This window comes from Talpa occidentalis, unplaced genomic scaffold (assembly GCF_014898055.3).
Source record: "Talpa occidentalis isolate TD23 unplaced genomic scaffold, MPIMG_talOcc4v2.1 talOcc4.10, whole genome shotgun sequence".
NCBI lineage: Eukaryota > Metazoa > Chordata > Mammalia > Eulipotyphla > Talpidae > Talpa > Talpa occidentalis.
In genome coordinates this window covers 47121667-47138552 of record NW_023600993.1, presented here as the reverse complement: position 1 = coordinate 47138552, position 16886 = coordinate 47121667, and the positions used below count along the sequence as shown (strand labels likewise).

The following is a 16886-nucleotide window of genomic DNA, read 5'->3' as shown; positions in this document are numbered from 1 at the left end:
TGATATCATTGTAAGGGTAGGTTAGGGAACAAAGAGCAAAAAGTTGTAAAAATCCAAGGTTTACTTACTATCAGTTTTTAATTAAACATTTTAAAATAGGAATAAGAATTGTTTGAGGATGTAAATGTATCTCATTCTCTTCCCCTAAGCATTGAAACTATCCCAAATTACCTGATCATTTCTGAGTTTGATGGTGTCTTCTATTTTTGGTGAGCCTTCTGCTTATTTGTGGAAATGGTTTACTACTGTTAAAAGCGAACATCCTAAATGCACCAAAATTTCCTGCAGTTAAAAGACACACTTAAATTGTGACAGCAGAGATATTGTAGATTTGTAGGAGGCTGTGAAAGGAGTTTTAATAGCAAAATTTAAAGATAAGAAGCATCCTCAGCCTGGGATACATCCTTTCCCTTACTAATCTATTAAGCAAACTGATCAGTATTAAATGAAAAGTTGTGATGAGATGATGTGCTTTGGAGTAGGAAAAGTACTCTCAATTATTAGTCCAATGCGTCTTGAGAATACACTTCCTCTGAATTTCCCATTAGATCCCATTGAATTCACTGAGCAGTGTGACCTCCTTGCTTTGTTTAACAGCTATAAGTTCCCAAGGGTGTTAACAACCCAATTGTGCTGAAGTTGAGCTCTAATATGCTTCTTCCCTGAGGCCTTATCACTTACCTAGTTTGTTGATTAACTCTGTACATCGATATGCCATGGTCCAATTGAGTAGGCTTTATGATAAGCAGCTCAACAACAACACAATAAAATCTAAACCGAGAAATAGATGGTGCATTGATAAATAGAAGTCCATGTGTTGAATTTTAAGAACCTATCTTCTGTACTCTCAGGACCACCATTAAAATAGCAAATGTCTTTTTTCATGAATCCATCAATACATAATGGTCTATGTCTGCAATATATTTAGCAAATATTGTTCCATACGTTTTAGGAAATTTAAGAAACCATTATTCTAATGCTTCACTTTGGTCACTTATTTATAATTAACATATTTTTTTTTCATTTGGTCTAAATATTCTGCAAGGACCCCTTACACCTGCAGCTGCAAACTCTTAGGTAGCTAATGATTCCATGTCTTTTTACAAAAGGTTACTAACTTCGTAAACAGTAATGCTATAAATTACATAGGTTAAGATTCTCGTATTGCTGCTGATGAAGTACTTTTATTTTCTGACTACTTAACATTGTTGACATTTATCACTCTACAAAGGCTGTTATACTGAATTTTTCCTGTGTACTATTACTCATTAGATACACTTTCAGTTCCTGCATCATGAGCTGACATCAAAAATCTGATGCTTTTAACAACAAAATCCACAGTCTGTATTATCATTAGTTCAAAGAGATTTTCAGATCATGAAAAACAAGTCTAGAGTTGAATTCAACTCCAAACTTCAGAGCATAGACTTGGGATAACATCAAACAGAGCTGTTGAAAAGATTCATAAGGAATAACCAGCTTAAGCATTATGGCATTAATATGAGAAGATTGTAGACCTGTGGATTTCATTGAGTATACCGCAAAACTGTCATGAGTATACCACCTATTTGGGAACAATATGTGAAGTTTTCTTTAACAGATTTTGTAAAACTGAAGGTATTTGTAGACATGACAATAGCTACCTTACTATGTTGGTCAGTGTTGGTAGTACAATATGGTGGGGACAAGGCCTTATGACAAGTAGGAGAGACTGAATAACATGAAATGAATGTAACATGAAAAAGGCATATAACAAAAGTGTATACATGGAAACCTAAAATAACTTCACCCTGTGAGTATGGAAATATACACATAAATTATCCACTTTTATTGAAGTGTAATTTATATAAAACGAATGTATTCACTTAAAATGTAAATGATACATGCATGTAATCATCACCCAAATCAAGATACAGAAAATTTCCAGTACACTAAAAATGCTCTTTCCTGTCCCTACCCAGGTAATCTTGCAACCCAAACCCAGTTGACATTATATTTCTATCAATATATCAACATAAAGACCAAATTTGTTTTAGATTTTATTACAAATGGAATCATGAGGTATGTACTCTTTTGTATTTGACTGCTTTTGTTCAGCAGGATGTTTTTGAGATTCATTCATATTGTGTGTATCAACAAACATTCACATGCAAATACATAAGCCATCTGTGTAGACATATTTTTTTTTTGGATTAATACCTAAGAGATGAATTGAGGGATTATAAGGTAAGTATATACTTAACATTATAAGAAACTACCAAAAAATGTTTTAAGATGTTTATACTATTTTATACGCCCATCACTGATTGTGTGGCACTTCCAGATTTACATTCCAGATTTACATTCATGGAAGTGATGTTAGTCTATTTTTCAATTTAGTTGTTTTAGTGTGTATTTAGTGGTATATTATGATTTAAAAATGCATTTATCTGGTGACTTCTATGAGGTATATCTTTTTAGTGTTGACTGGTCACTGATATTTTTGTGGGGGCAAGCATATGTTCAAGTCTTTTCCTCGCTTAGAAATTTAGGTTATTTTCAAAGTAATAAGTTAAAAGAGTTCTTTTAATATCCTGGATGCAAATTTATGTTAAACATGCATAGTGAATGTTTCATTCTTTCACTTGACATATTTTAATGGTATACTTTTAATAGCAAAAGTTTTAAGTTTTGACGATGTCCAATTTATTAATCTGTTTTTTTTTAGTGGTTAGCATTTTGTGTCTTATGGTTTCTTTTTATTTTTAATTTATATATTCAGTTCTGTGATCTAATTTTACTTTATTTTTGATGTAGTAAGAAGTAGCATTCAAAGCTGATTTTTCAACATTATGATAGCACCAAATTTTGAAAAGATTCTCCTTTCTCTGTTCTGTCCATGCTTCTTCAGCAGCCTCAAACGGCCATAAGAACAGTTTTATACATTCTTTATGTATTTTATTTTTCTGTTAGAAGTTTCACTTTTTTTCTTTTACTATTTTCATTTCACTCATTGCATTAATTTTTGAAAAAGAACGCTAAAACTACTTGTGCTACTTTAAAAGTTTTTGCTTTCTAATTTCATCATCCACATCACCTTTAATTTCTCCTGGTTATGGATAAAAGATTTTTAAATTTTTTGGCATCTCTAATATTTCACTGGATGCTAGGAATTATCCACATTATATTGTTGATGTCTGGATTTTATTGTGTTCCTTTAAAGAGCGTTGCTATTTGTTTTGCAGATATTTAATTTTTGTATGGATTAATCTTTTGACACTTGTTTGTAGGATTTTTTGGGAAAGGTAACATAGTTTTTAATCTAGGGATAATTATTTACATAGACATTCTGGCAGCTCTACTGAATCATGTATTCAATGATGTTTCTCCACTCTAGTTGGAATTTGAATATATCTCAATCCAAAGAGAGATACAGTAATTGTTCAGTGTAAAGTTCTTCACTGATAGGTCTTTCCATAGTAGTTGTTTTTTGCCCTGTAGTCTTTCCATATAAACCTTAATACTTATCCAAAGACTCAAAGGCAAATTTGTACATCTTTTATAGCTCTTTTTCTATATATCGTCTTTAAGTGCTGTGTCCACTTCTGTACTCTGGACAGATTCAAGTCACTTCAGTATCTTCACTCTTTGATTTCTGTCTTCTCTATCCAGTGAGGTACCCCTACTTGGGTCTGCCTTGCCTGGTCAACAGTCTGGATTATATTTCTGGATTGTATGAATTATTATGGCTTCCCCTCATGCATTTCCTTTTTTCTTGATTACTTTTATTTTTATAAAACTTATTTTCTTTAAAATAAATCAATTACTTTTTAACTGAGATAATACTGGGCTGCCATTAGGTCTTACCACCATAGTGCACCCACCACCATCTCACCCACCACCATAGACCATTATGCTTCCTTTTCTCTTTGTTCTTACCCTTTGTCCTTCAGTTCTGTAGTCAGCTATCGAGGGTTAATTTTTCACCTTGGCTTTTTCTTATTAATTTAGTTACTTTACATTCCATGTACTACTGACACCATCTGGTATCTTTCTCCTTCTGACTTATTACATTTAGCATTATCCTTTCAAGTTCCATCCAAGCTGCTGCAAATGGCATGAGTTTACCTTTTTAGGTCACTGAGTGGTATGCCATTATGTATATATACCACATCTTCTTGATCCATTCCTCTGTGCTGTGACACTTAGGTTGTTTCCATTGTTTAGCTATTTTAATAGTGCTGCAGTAAACATGGGTGTGTAAGTTTCTTTTTGAATTAGTGTCTTTGAATTTTTGAATAGATGCCTAGGAGTGGAATCACTGGGGTGAATGGCAGATCCATGTTTAATATTTTAGGACACCTCCATACTTGCTTTCCATAGGGCTGGCCAGTTTGCATTCCCACCAGCAGTGTAGGAGGGTTCCCTTTTCTCCACATCCTCATCAGCACTTGTTGTTTCTTGTCTCTTCAGTATGAGCCATTCTTATAGGTGTGAGATGGTATGTCATTGTAATATTGATTTGCATTTCTCTAATAATAAGTGATTGTGAAGATTTTTCATGTGGCTGCTGTCCATTTGAATGTCTTCATTTGTTTCCTTTCTTTCAGGGATTAGTCCTGTGTTGCATGTTTTCCACTGTCTGAAAACTGGTGATTTCATGTATTTTATAGTTTTATAATTGCTTTTGGTGGGTAGTTTCTTCAATAGTAGTTAATCCATCATGTCCAGAAGCCAAACAAATATATTTGATTTTTTTAAAAGATTTATTTATGCATACAAGAGCTGGGGTACAGGCCAGAGATGTGGGGGGGTGAGAGGATTCACCAGAGACAAAGTGGGGAACAAAAAAGGCAGATTGACTGAAATACACTGCTGAGGGGACCAGTGGGTGAGACAGGAGAGGTCTGCCTCGCCATGTGGGTTTCTCCCTGGCAGGATTGAACTCGTGCTACAGACTGCTTCATAGTGCGGTGCCCAATCCCCTGTGCCACCAGGGAGGCCCCTGGTAACCACTGATTTGACCTTATCATCTAAACATTTATTTATTTTTTTAGGTCATTTATTTGCTTAGTTTTAACATACTACATATGAATAAATCATAGTGTTTCTTTTTTCTTTGAAGATTTATTTATTTATAAAAGCACTGGGTACAGTCAGAAGTGCAGAAGGGTGAGAGAATTCATCAGAGCCATAGCGGGGAACAGAACAGGCAGACTGACGAAATACACTGCTGAGGGGAGCAGCGGGTGCGGCAGGAGAGGTCTTCACGCCAAGTGTTTCTTTTTTCATCTGACTTGTTTTCCATGTTGTAAATGGCAGGATTTCACCTTTTTTTATATGACCGAGTTATTTCCCATTGTGTATGCATACCATATCTTCTTCATCCATTATCTATTGATGGGCTCTTAGGTTGTTTCCATTTCTGCAGTGAAACTGAGGAGATATATAGATATATCAATGCATTGATCTGTTTATCTATTTATATCTTTCTTTTTGAATTAGTGCTTTTTTATTTATTCTCTGAATAAATTCCCAGAAGTGGGATAACTGGATAACACTTTACAAATAACACTTTAAAATATATAAAATATATCTTTGGATTACTGAAGGCATCTTCTATATCATCAGGAGTAATTTTCTATATACCTAGCTACATAGGCTTCAGTGAAGAAGTGACATGGTTGATGGAGATGAAAATGTAATGATTGTTTTTCATTTTCAGTTTCTGGTAGAATCATAAAAATTTTAAAACTAGAATGAGTTTAGAAAACCTCTAACCTCACCCCCTTACTTCACAGGTGAGGAATCAATCTTAGAGATAGATTGATTCCTTCCCAAGGCCTCCCAACAGGGTAATTAATTGCACAGATACTTATCAAAGGCCAGGCACTATTCTAGGAGCTAGAATACAACAGTGAATGAAACAGGTAAGCACTCTGGGAACTTACATTACAGGAAGGAATAGAATCTCTTTCTTTGACTCTATGTCCCATTATGTATTATTAATGTACTATTCACAACAGAGGACAACACCTGAATATTTTAATGCCTGTCCCCATCTCATCTCTCAATACCTTTAGAAATAAGTTTTTGCTTATTATAAAATCAACCCATTTTCATAATCATCACAGCCTAATTCACCTGAAATAAACCAGCTCATATAACCACACTTCGTATTTCCTAATGGGGCTACATCTCATGCTTTTCAGTTTCAGCCATAAAAGGGAAAACAGATCTCTCGTTTTTTGTAAGAATGTGCCCATTACTATTACGTAATTTGGAACTTTGTAGGATGTAGTCAACCTTTGGTTGCAACACACCTCAGAGCCTAGAGATAGGATCTTTTGGTTTCTTATCACATCTTGCTTCATGATCTTGTTCTTACCCTATTTTCATCTCTCTTGTTATATCACTCGGCCCAGGTGTTTATCTGTGTCAGCTCCTATATTCATTTCAGCTCTCTCTCCTTTCATACCTGGAAACTTACCCATCCAAGCCCTTTCTGGTCTGAGGAGAAGACTGCTCTGACATTACAATCGAAGGCCAACTCTATGCCTGACAACTTAAATGTTTTCACAGACACAACCACCCACAGATAGGCAGACAGGGTAGGGTGGAAGAAATAATAAAAAAAACGAATTTGGGAATGCAGTTGACTCTCCTTTTTGCCTTTAGAACATAGAATTAATGAAAGCTGCTATGAACTCATGGAGTTTTCAGCCTTTGGAATTTCCAGATGTCTTTAAGTTGTCTTTGAAGAGTACTTATTTTACAGTGTGTATTTTTCCTTAGAAAAGGAGAAAAGCAGAATGGGTTTTGTTGAGAGGTAGCTGAGACTTGAGGATAAGTCCCTTTTATTATGGATTCACTGTCTTCACACATTGTGTAATACACTTTACATGTTTTATTGTTTTTGACCTTCACAACTATCCAGTGGTAAATGAACTAAATGTGGCTTCATTTTACAAATGAGGACCTAGACATAGAATCTCGAGAGGTTTGCTTCACTAACATCAAACAACCCAATGTGTTGCTAAGTCAATATCCAGTCCCAACCCTTCTATAACTCCTTAATATCAGTGTTGGGGTAAAAATCATGAAAACGAAAATATCTGGAAAACATTAAGCAAAGTATTTGTCCTTGCTTATTACTTTTATAGCTGAACAAACCGAGGCAAAGTCTTTGGGATTAACCTCAAAGTCACTAATTGGTGGTCTGTGTCAGAGCTGTAAGCAACACAGTAATTTCAAAAGAAAACTGTTCATCTTTACATTAGTTTGAATGTTTCATCAAACCCAGTGTCCAAACAATCAAATAGAATGCTTAGGCTAGAGTTATAATACTGGCATGATAAAAATATATAATTCTGTTAACAATTATTTCTTCAAATATTTATTGATTACATTACACCCTTCTTGCCACCTGGATATGCCAAATAAACTGCTCTATTATCAGGCCAAAACAGACAATAAAATGCCCTGCCAATTTCAGGAAAATTGTCTTGGTTTATCTAAATTAACTATCTCATCCTGAAAGATGTATAGATGTGTAATAGGTCAGAGTACAAGAGGAAATCTCTCTCCCCTCAAAATGCTCTGATAGGATGCCATTTGAAAGAGGGGAAAAAAAAAAACAGTTTAATCAGAGCCACATAATCATTGAAAATCATCTTATTTCAGTTGCCAGTCACTGCAAATGTAATTATAGTCAATTCTCATGAGTCTTTGCTAATGGGAAGAGGGTGTAACAAGGATGGTTGACAGGCTCAGATAATCCAAATAACTGATTTTCAGTATTTCCCCCCTAAACCTATTTACCAGAGTTGTCAGCCAGTAATGGAAATTGCTGGTTCTAGTTTCCTTCCTCTCCTCCCCATACCCAGTGCCCAAACCCCAGTCACCCTTTGAAGGAGATATGAGCAATGAATGGCCAAAAATCTGTGGGAGGAAAAAGAGAAAAGGAAAGTCAATCAGTCCATGAGAGCTATTTTAATATGATGTTTTTGAAATGGAAGGTCCTGCTACTTGTAGGATATTATTGACCCATATCCTATCACCCATATCCTAACATGTACTTGCATAAGTGCATCTCAGATACAACTTCATCAAATTCCTATTATATAGGCAAAACATTTTTTTTTGTTTGAAAATATTAAACATTATAGATACAGTTGCAATTTTCTTTGACTTTTGTACAAGCTCAGATCTGCCTCCTTTTGGGATTTTGGGATATATGATGACCAGTTTTTGTCTAGCCAGATTTTTTCCTATATGTTTATATACAAATTTAGTCAGAGAAAATAAGCATGCCCTTGTGTTTTATTGTACAGTAATAGTAAACATCTGTATTGTTTAGCCACATGGAAGACACTGTGATGCAGTGTCTAAATCCCTCCTGTGTGAAGGACTCATTGCCTCAGGCAGGAATGCTGTTAGTGGCCAATGTTAAACTGCAATCCCTTTGGAGACTGCCTCAGTTACACAGAGTGACCTCAACCTCATTTCTGTCTTTTCCATAGGCAGCCACCACCCAACAACTGACCCAGTTCCACGTGATACCAATGTGCAAGTTGTCAAGCACATATAATGCAAGACTGAAATAGCAAAGCTTTTCCTTCATAAACATCCTGAATAGTAAATGCTGCCTCCTAGTCTGCTTCCCAGGGAACCCATCCTGTGGCATGTCACTTATTTTTTCATGCAAAGGTGTATCTTGTGGCTCATTTACTAACAACCATAGATCTACTGTTTTATATTCTTGTAGTTCTTGTGTCAGAAACTGAGTAGTTAACTACATGATTAGGTGTGGCTCAGTCACTCAGCTCTGTTTGTAGAAAGAAGTGATGGGTGATACTTCTAGGCCTAACCTGTGAAAATCTGTGAAGCCCCCCCTGCCCTTTGTCATCTCCCACTTGCCTCCTACATGCAAAGGTTTTATTTTTTATTTTTTAAAATTTTTTACATCATTGTTCATTTTTAAACAATATTTGCCTCCCCACCTCCTCAGGTGTAGTTCCCATAGAGTTTCCTTCACCAAGGCACCCCTGCACCATCACCTCTGTCCCCTGTGCTCCTCCCTCTCTCTGATCTCTCTCCTGCCCCCTCCCCTAAAGGATATCTCTGATTTATAATTGTCCATTTTTGCTTTGTTGTGTTTTGTACTGTTTATTAATTTTTTACACTAATGTCTTATTTGGTTTCTCTATATTCCTGCTATAAGTGAAACCATCTGATGCAAAGGTTTTAGCAGAAGATTCCAAGGTCATGAGGGATAGCAGAGTCACACATGAAAGAAACCTGGGTCTCTGAATCAGCTTTTGGACTGCTGATGAACCCCATATCAAATTGTTAATTTGTTGAAATATTTAGGGTATTTCACCTAGGAATTAACTTGTTCTTAAAAGATAGAATCTTTTGGTCAGTTCCAGTTTCTCACTAGTGCAAACAACACTGTTCTGAATATTTTGCATATATCTCTTGGGTGTGTTTTAAGTACAAATACAAAAAAGTGTAATTGCTGGGTTTTGAGATACATCAACTTTAAAATCTACGAAATGTTTCTGTACTTTAAAATCTAAGAAATGTTTCATTTTCTAAAATCGTTGTGCAAAGTTCCTATCCCCATTAGTAGTACATTCGGATACCTGTTTCTCATATCTTTTTTTTTTTTTAAAGATTTATTTATTTATTTATACAGGCACTGGGTACAGTCAGAAGCAAGGGAGGGTGTGAGAATTTACCAGAGCCAGAGTGGGGAGCAGAACAGGCGGACTGATGAAGTACACTACTGAGGGGAGCAGCGGGCATGACAGGAGAGGTCTGTCGTGCCATGTGGTACCCTCGCTGGCGGCTGGGGATTGAACTGGTGCTGCAGAGACTGCGGGCAGCTTCGCAGCCCAGTGCTCAACCGCTGCGCCACCAGGAGAGGCCCTGTTTCTCATATCTTTCAACCATGGGGTTTTAAGGGAAAATGTTCAGTTTGGGGATGAAAAATATATACAGAATTGAATTTTAATTAGTTTCATATCTCAAATTCTAGTACATCAGAATTTTAAATATAGTGATTTCTTAACTTACAGTTCAGTCTTGTTGAAAGTGTTACAAGGCAGGTTGAGGGGCACCCCAGAAACCTCAAATCTGCTTGTTCTAAATAAGTTCTGCCATCCGCCTAATCAAGACAAAACACACTCTAGCTCATGAGACATTTAATGGAAATGAACTTCCATACAATTAGTGTACAATAAAGAGACGTGAAAGAATATAGTTTCCAAATCAGTCACTTGAAGTTACCCATCCCCTCATGGGTAAATGCCCAACCAAATGGGGTTGGCCCAAAAACCTGCCACGAGTCTAATTGTACTCAATTACACTTTTTTGTATTTTGCATTTGTATAGGAAAGGCACAGAAGGGGCCCACCACATCTGGGACAGAAGGAAAAGACTCAAAATCAAGATTGAAAACTGCCATTGTTAACCTCCCCTGGGGTCTCACACCCACATCTGTTTAAACCAGTTCCAACTCCAAGAAGCGAGTGCATCTTCTTCACATGTTTCTCTGTTCCATGTGTCTCCTCCAGGTCTGCTTCTGCCTCTCCAGTCTTCTTTCCCTCTCTAGGCTCCTGCACAGCTCTGTCCTCCTTTGGGTGGAAGAGGGAACTGGAACCTCCCCTTGCCCTGGGGAGACCATGCTATTATAAAAGCAGCCCTTAAGGGGCCTCCCCTGGTGTCTCAGTGGTTGAGCGCAGGGTTGCAAGGCTGCTGGCAGCCTCTGCAGCGCCGGTTTGTTGTTCCCTGGCCGCTGGCGAGGGTCCCACAAAAAAAAAAAAAAAAAAAAAAAAGCAGCCCCTAAGATTCATTCCATTGAGTCACTAACCATTTTGCTAAAGCAGGAATTAGAACTGTGTATCCCAAGGCTGATACATTTCCCTGTGTGCTCACTACTCAATGACCCCAATGAAATTCCTGGATTCAACCTCAAGTAGCAACAGTGATGATACTGGCTTCTACTTATGGAGCACATAATACATGCCAGGCCCTATGTTAAACATTTTACTTCTTACCTTTTTTGAAACTCACAGAAAGTCTTTGATGAGAGGATTCTATTACTTAGCCTTGCTTTTCAGATTAGAAAACTGATATCAAGGTAATATAATTAATGTGTGAAAAGGATTAAGATATAAACCTAAGACTGCTGAGCTCCCAACTTAGTAACTACCTCTCTTTTCTTTTAACATTATATTGCCTATGTACGACTCTCATTCTAAGTCAAAAGGTGCCACATGCATTCCTTTCTTAAATTTTACTATTCTTCAGTGAGGGAAGCTGAAAGGTGAAGTGGCCTTTATATATTTGGGATTAACCAGGTCCTGAGGCGATATTCTTGGTGAATGTTGAATGTTTACTCTAGCAGGTAGAACAGCCTGCCTTCTATCTCAGCTTAAGAGGAAAAAAAAGGCATTAACATATACAGATCCATAAGTCACTTAAAGGCTCTTTAAAACAACAGCAGCAGCAGCAATTAAATCTTCATTCTTAGTGACTGCTTGAAAAGCAGCTGTAATCACTTGACCAACTTATCCAGTGCTCCTCCCTGAACTTCCTTTGTCCTCAAACTGAGCATAATGCAGAGGAGGTCTGTGTGGGTCTGGGACAACATGGAATTTGGACCAGCTGTTTTCAAAGGTTACATTAGAAACTCAAAAGGCTAAACGGAGTTGCTGTGAAAACTGCCTTCTAAAGTTGGAGCCCCTACGATGTATCACGTGTCTGTACCAAGAAACTATGGAAGGGGTGAAACTGCTAACACACAAATCATCTCAAGATGAACAAAATGTTAGGCTCCATCAATGAGGCACAAGGACATAGTTGACTTCCTGAATTTCTTCCATTTTTGTGGTTTTTGAGGTTACACTAGAATTCAAACTTCTCTTGATTCAAGTTCAAATAGTCTTGACAAAATATGACTTCCTATGTCAGTGAAAGACAGTTTTGATTTTTTTTTTTTAAAGTTGAGGGCAATTAGATGAAATAGTTTTCACCAACTCTAAAAGGATCATGGTTAAATTTCTCTTTATACAGGGTCAAAAATCTGGGAATAAAACATAAGAAATGGACTGATTTGTGATTTCCTCAAGTCTTACCATATTGGATAATTCTGGGTTCCTGTAAATCCTAAAGTTGGTAAAGTGGCAGGAGGACAGAGCAGAAAAGACAAAAAAGGCTAAGTGGGATATGTAATCATTGAGCAGAAGGTTTAAATTTGGCCTCTTAGGCAAATGTGTCCCTTCAAAACTATCATTCTCTTTTTATAATGATATGTATTTGTTCATTTAAGCAACATCTGTTGTGCTTACTCCATTTTGGACTTAGTTAAGGGCTTTCTCTAACAGAATAAAATATACACAATCACCACCTTTGAGTGAAGAGGTAAGGAATAAACACAACTATTCGTAAGTGTATTTGCAAAATAAGATGGTTGAAATGAAGAAAGTAATTGGGTACTTTGATGAAGAAGGGGGAGACCTAGCTCAAAAGGGAGATGTGTCTGAAGAAGTCCCTCTGAGTGGAGATATGTCCAGAATGAACCTGGGGTCAAGTTTTTCAGACTGAGGGGTTGCACCTGTAGAAGCCCTGAGAGGGCAGAGTTTGAGCTGACTGCAGACAATGGTAAGAGTGTACCCACAAAATGAGAGGGGTGCGGGCCAGATGGTCCCAGACCATGTGATGGCAATGCAGGGTTTTGAAAAGCGAGGGAACATGGTCTGATTGACAGGTTAGAAATATCACGGCTGCTGCAATGCTTATTCCCTTATTGGGGGAGGAGATGAGTTGGGAAAGGAATACTGTGGAAGCAGAGAATTGAGATAGTGGGCAATTGAAATAGTTCAAGTACAGCAGCTCAGAGGAACAAAATAAGTGTATTATCTGTTTCCTTTTCATTTGGATCTCTGTCAAAGCAGACATGAATGCAAAACATTTGTCTGTATTGCATGAATTCCATTAGGCATTCTCAGGGAAAATAACAATTAGGACAGCAGAAGGTCATTACTGCAAATTTAAGCTTTGTCAGTTGACGGAGATTGCCAGCATCTAAAGTGCCTCTATCTGTGATTATAGTAATGTGCTAAATACTTGAACTTGGGTTTTGCAGGTGTTTTCATGTGAAGTGTGGTGCACATGGTTGCCATAGTAGTGAGTTCCTCTGACAAGGATATTAGGAGACGCGCTTGCCCTTGGCCTCTTTTCTGTTTCCTTGATATGAAGTTGAAATGGAGAAGGCAGAGAATAACTAATGTAATGAGTTTCTGATTTTTCTGTGCATATACTCACAGAATATCTGGAAATACAGGAAGACGTGCCATCCATTTTGAAATAACAGTGGAGACTCAAGAGCTGTTAATTTTAAAGTGGACTTTTTTTAAAAAAACATTTATTTATTTATACCTACAAGAGCTGGGGTACAGCTGCGGGGGTTGAGAGGATTCACCTGAGACAGAGTGGGGAGCAGAACAGGCAGATTGACTGAAGTGCACTGCTGAGGGGAGCAGTGGGCGAGACAGGAGAGGTCTGCTGTGCCATGTGGGTTGCTCCCTGGCTATCTGGGGATTGAACTCGTGTGGCAGAGGCTGTGGATTGCTTCATAGTGTGTTGCTTAACCCAGTGTGCCACCAGGGAGGCCCCTAAAGTGGAGATTTTTGACTGATCTGTACATGGTCTAGTGATTATGAATCAGCCCCATCAAAAACAGACATCATTTAAGCTGTGCTGGGCCAGCCTGTATCTGTAAACATGTTTTCTACTTCTGCATTTGGTTGCCCACCAAATATGTTTGTGTAGTTGTTATTGTTTTTTTGAAGGTACGGAACTGGACATCCTAAATGGAAAGATGGCCAGACACTATTGAATATCTATTTGAGGTCTGTGGCCTTGAATTTAAAATGATTGTCAGTCACCACTTTTATTTTTAGATAGTCACAGTGCCATATTTTTCTAAGGCAAAAAATGCCTTCAGTGGAAAGTTAATTTATTTCCCTTTGTATCTGTGGTTTGAGTCTTTTTTTCATTGAGTGATAAATAGGTCTTAAGTATCTATTATGAACCAAGCAGAATGTGAAAAATAAAAATAAACAAGATAGAAATTAGGAGAGAGAGCAATGAAAAATAACTTAGGAAAACAGACTTTAAAATTCTTCTAGTGTTCCTAGTCTGTTCTGCCCCCTCTAAATTTGAGGAATTAATTAAATGATAGAATCCTTGGTGACCTTTCAGGAAAGGTATAACTGAAGTGCCAAGTGTGACAAATACTTTATATTTTAGATACCTCTGAAACTGATGAACTCCAAGTATTCTGTATCTTTTTAAATAGGCAACAATGGCAAGTAAATTTGGTAAAGTTCTCCTCAGAGGTTGAGAACTTGTAAACGTTTCTGTTCACAAATGATAGGAAAAAAAAAAAAAAACAGTTGCTGTTCATCAGACTGATTTGCTCTGAATGTTTGCTATTCCACCCAGAAGGTAAGCACACATGATTTGGGAGCTTTTGAAACTGTGTTTGGTGTTCTGCTGAATATGGGCAATGTTGGCCATTTATCTTTTTCAGTTTTACGGCAAAATATAAAACATTTGAAACAGAAGAAACCCCTACTTTGTTTGCTTTTACTTTTGCTCATTTCTGGATCCCCATGCTGACATAACTCCAAGTGGTAATTTAGCTAACTGTGGAGAATCCCCTGGAAGCCTCAGCAGTGAGCCTATAATTCGGTGCCACTTTACAGAAACTTCCATCCTACTTCTCAGATTTTTTCAACAGGAAGGATTAAAATGAATTTGTTCAATAAAGTAAAAACAACATGGAGAGATCTAAAATTATATAAAATGTATCATCCATGCCAATATGCCAGACTTTATACCTCCATGGTCTGGAGCAGTGGTTCTTGGTCTGGGGCAGGTGCAAGGTCCAAATAAGTTTTCATTGTCATGACTCAGGAGTGGAGGTGTCAGATGCCAGGTAGGTGGCTGTAGGGGCAGGATGATCATAGAGCAGGTTTCCATGAGTTGAGCAGACAGGTGGATAAAGGAGAGTTCTAGAGCCCTTGGTGGCTATCTCAGGCTTTTATTAAGCTTTACATGTAGTGTGGGAAACAGGTACACGGCAGGCAGGGGTGCTGAGGGGCCAGGAGACTAGGCCTGGGCTAGGCCTCCAAGCCCCAGGCAAGTCTTCACTCTGGGCTTCTCTGGCCTTCTTTCTCTCCTTCTCTCTCCTGCTTCTGCTTCTCTTGGTGACTATCTCAATACTCCTCCAATGGCCCACAGGAATAACCAACACAACAGTGTAAAAACTGCAGGGGCCCCATCAGGTAGGGCAATCCTAATATCATAATGGTGGGAGGGCAGAAAAGCCTGGAAACCATTTACCCAACAGTGGCTAAACATCCAACAATGCACTGGACACCCTCACAGCAAAGAATTACTGCACCAAAATGTCAGTAGTGATTGTGCCAAAGGAAGGAAACCAGAGTTTTGCTCACCCCTTCAGCTCTGCAGTATGTGTGTGTGTGTCTATACACACACACCAATTCCTTCAGTTTGCAAGGAAACCTAAAATTTGAAGGGATTAAATGCTCAGTGAAATAAGTCAGAAGGAAAAAGAAAAATACCGGATGGTTTCACTTATAGGAGGAATATAGGGGATCAAGTAAAAAAAAGTGATAACAACAACAACAGAAAAACCACAACACAACAAATCAAAAATAAACAGACCAGTATAAATCAGAGACATTCTATAGCGGATAGAGAGGGAAAGGGATCAAAGCAGGGGAGGGATGAGCACAAGGGACCATGGGGAGGTGCGAGGGTGAATTGGTGGTGGAAATTCTATGGGCACTACACCTGAGAAAAGAAAGCAAACACTGCAAAAATAAAAAATAAGTAAAAAAACCTAAAAATTTAATTTTAACATGCTACATCAATAACTTTCTGCTGCACAATGTTTTCAAGTTTCTAACATCAAATGCACAACAGGTCATTTGTAATAAAAAAATAATTCCTTACATATATAGGTTGATTTGTAGTGTGCAAAATGGATTTACATATGACACCATGTTTGATAATCACTGTTCGTTATAACTGGTATTATAATAACCACTTTGTAGGAAAGGAATATTCTTGCCTATTAAATTTTTTGAAATGTCTTTCCAACTTATAATGCGTTAATAACTGAGGAGTCACCAACAAATTCTGTCACATGTCAAGTATTTCTGAAAGAGAATATTCAGGGTATGGACAGCTTGTCTTTCCTGCTGGGTATAAGTGACCTCACCCATGAGGAAAATGGCACTTGAGGGATGGCCTTGGATGTGGTGAATTTATGGTAGTCTACAATTGTGACATACCTCCACACCTCTTATTTATAAAGATTATTTTTTGAAGGCAGCAAATGATAGTAGAAGTGATTTTCTTATTTGAGTTGCCTTGCTTTAAAGAGCTTTAAACTGGAGGGGGTTATGGTCAGGGAAAATTCCTGGCATCTGATCTCTCTGTATGGTGTGACCATGCTGTGATCCACACAATATAACTCATGTAGTGAAGATAAGTTTGGTCAAATCTGATGCTGAGCTACTCTTTGGGTCTTCTTGGCAAGATAAAACTATATGATGGCACAAGGAGTTAAGATGCAACCTATGAGGCTGTCTGCAGCCACTGCAACACGAGTTTGATCCCTGGCCAGGGATCTACTCACATGGCACAACAGACCTCTCCTGACTCACCTGCTGCTCCCCTCAGCAGTGTATTTCAGTCAGTCTGCCTGTTCTGTTCCCCGCTCTGTCTCTGGTGAATCCTTTTAACCTCTCCACTCCTCTGGCCTGTACCCCAGTTCTTATATGCATAAATTAATATATCTTTAA

General features: G+C 37.7%; 2 long non-coding RNA genes across 3 annotated transcripts in view; one reads left to right on the top strand and one right to left on the bottom strand.

Moving 5' to 3' along the window:
- Positions 1–16886, bottom strand: part of LOC119230810 (uncharacterized) — a 239663-nt gene that overhangs the window by 3611 nt on the left and 219166 nt on the right. Inside the window, exon 8 of one of the 2 annotated variants that reach the window (XR_008551892.1) lies at positions 4744–5415. The exons of the other annotated variant lie outside the window; for it this stretch is intronic. This is a non-coding gene — a long non-coding RNA (uncharacterized LOC119230810). Of the gene's footprint in view, positions 1–4743; positions 5416–16886 lie in introns of those variants that run through there. 2 annotated transcript variants of the gene reach the window in all.
- The window catches only part of LOC129145809 (uncharacterized), a 78014-nt gene that overhangs the window by 10585 nt on the left and 50543 nt on the right, over positions 1–16886 (top strand). The gene's annotated exons all lie outside the window — the stretch shown is intronic.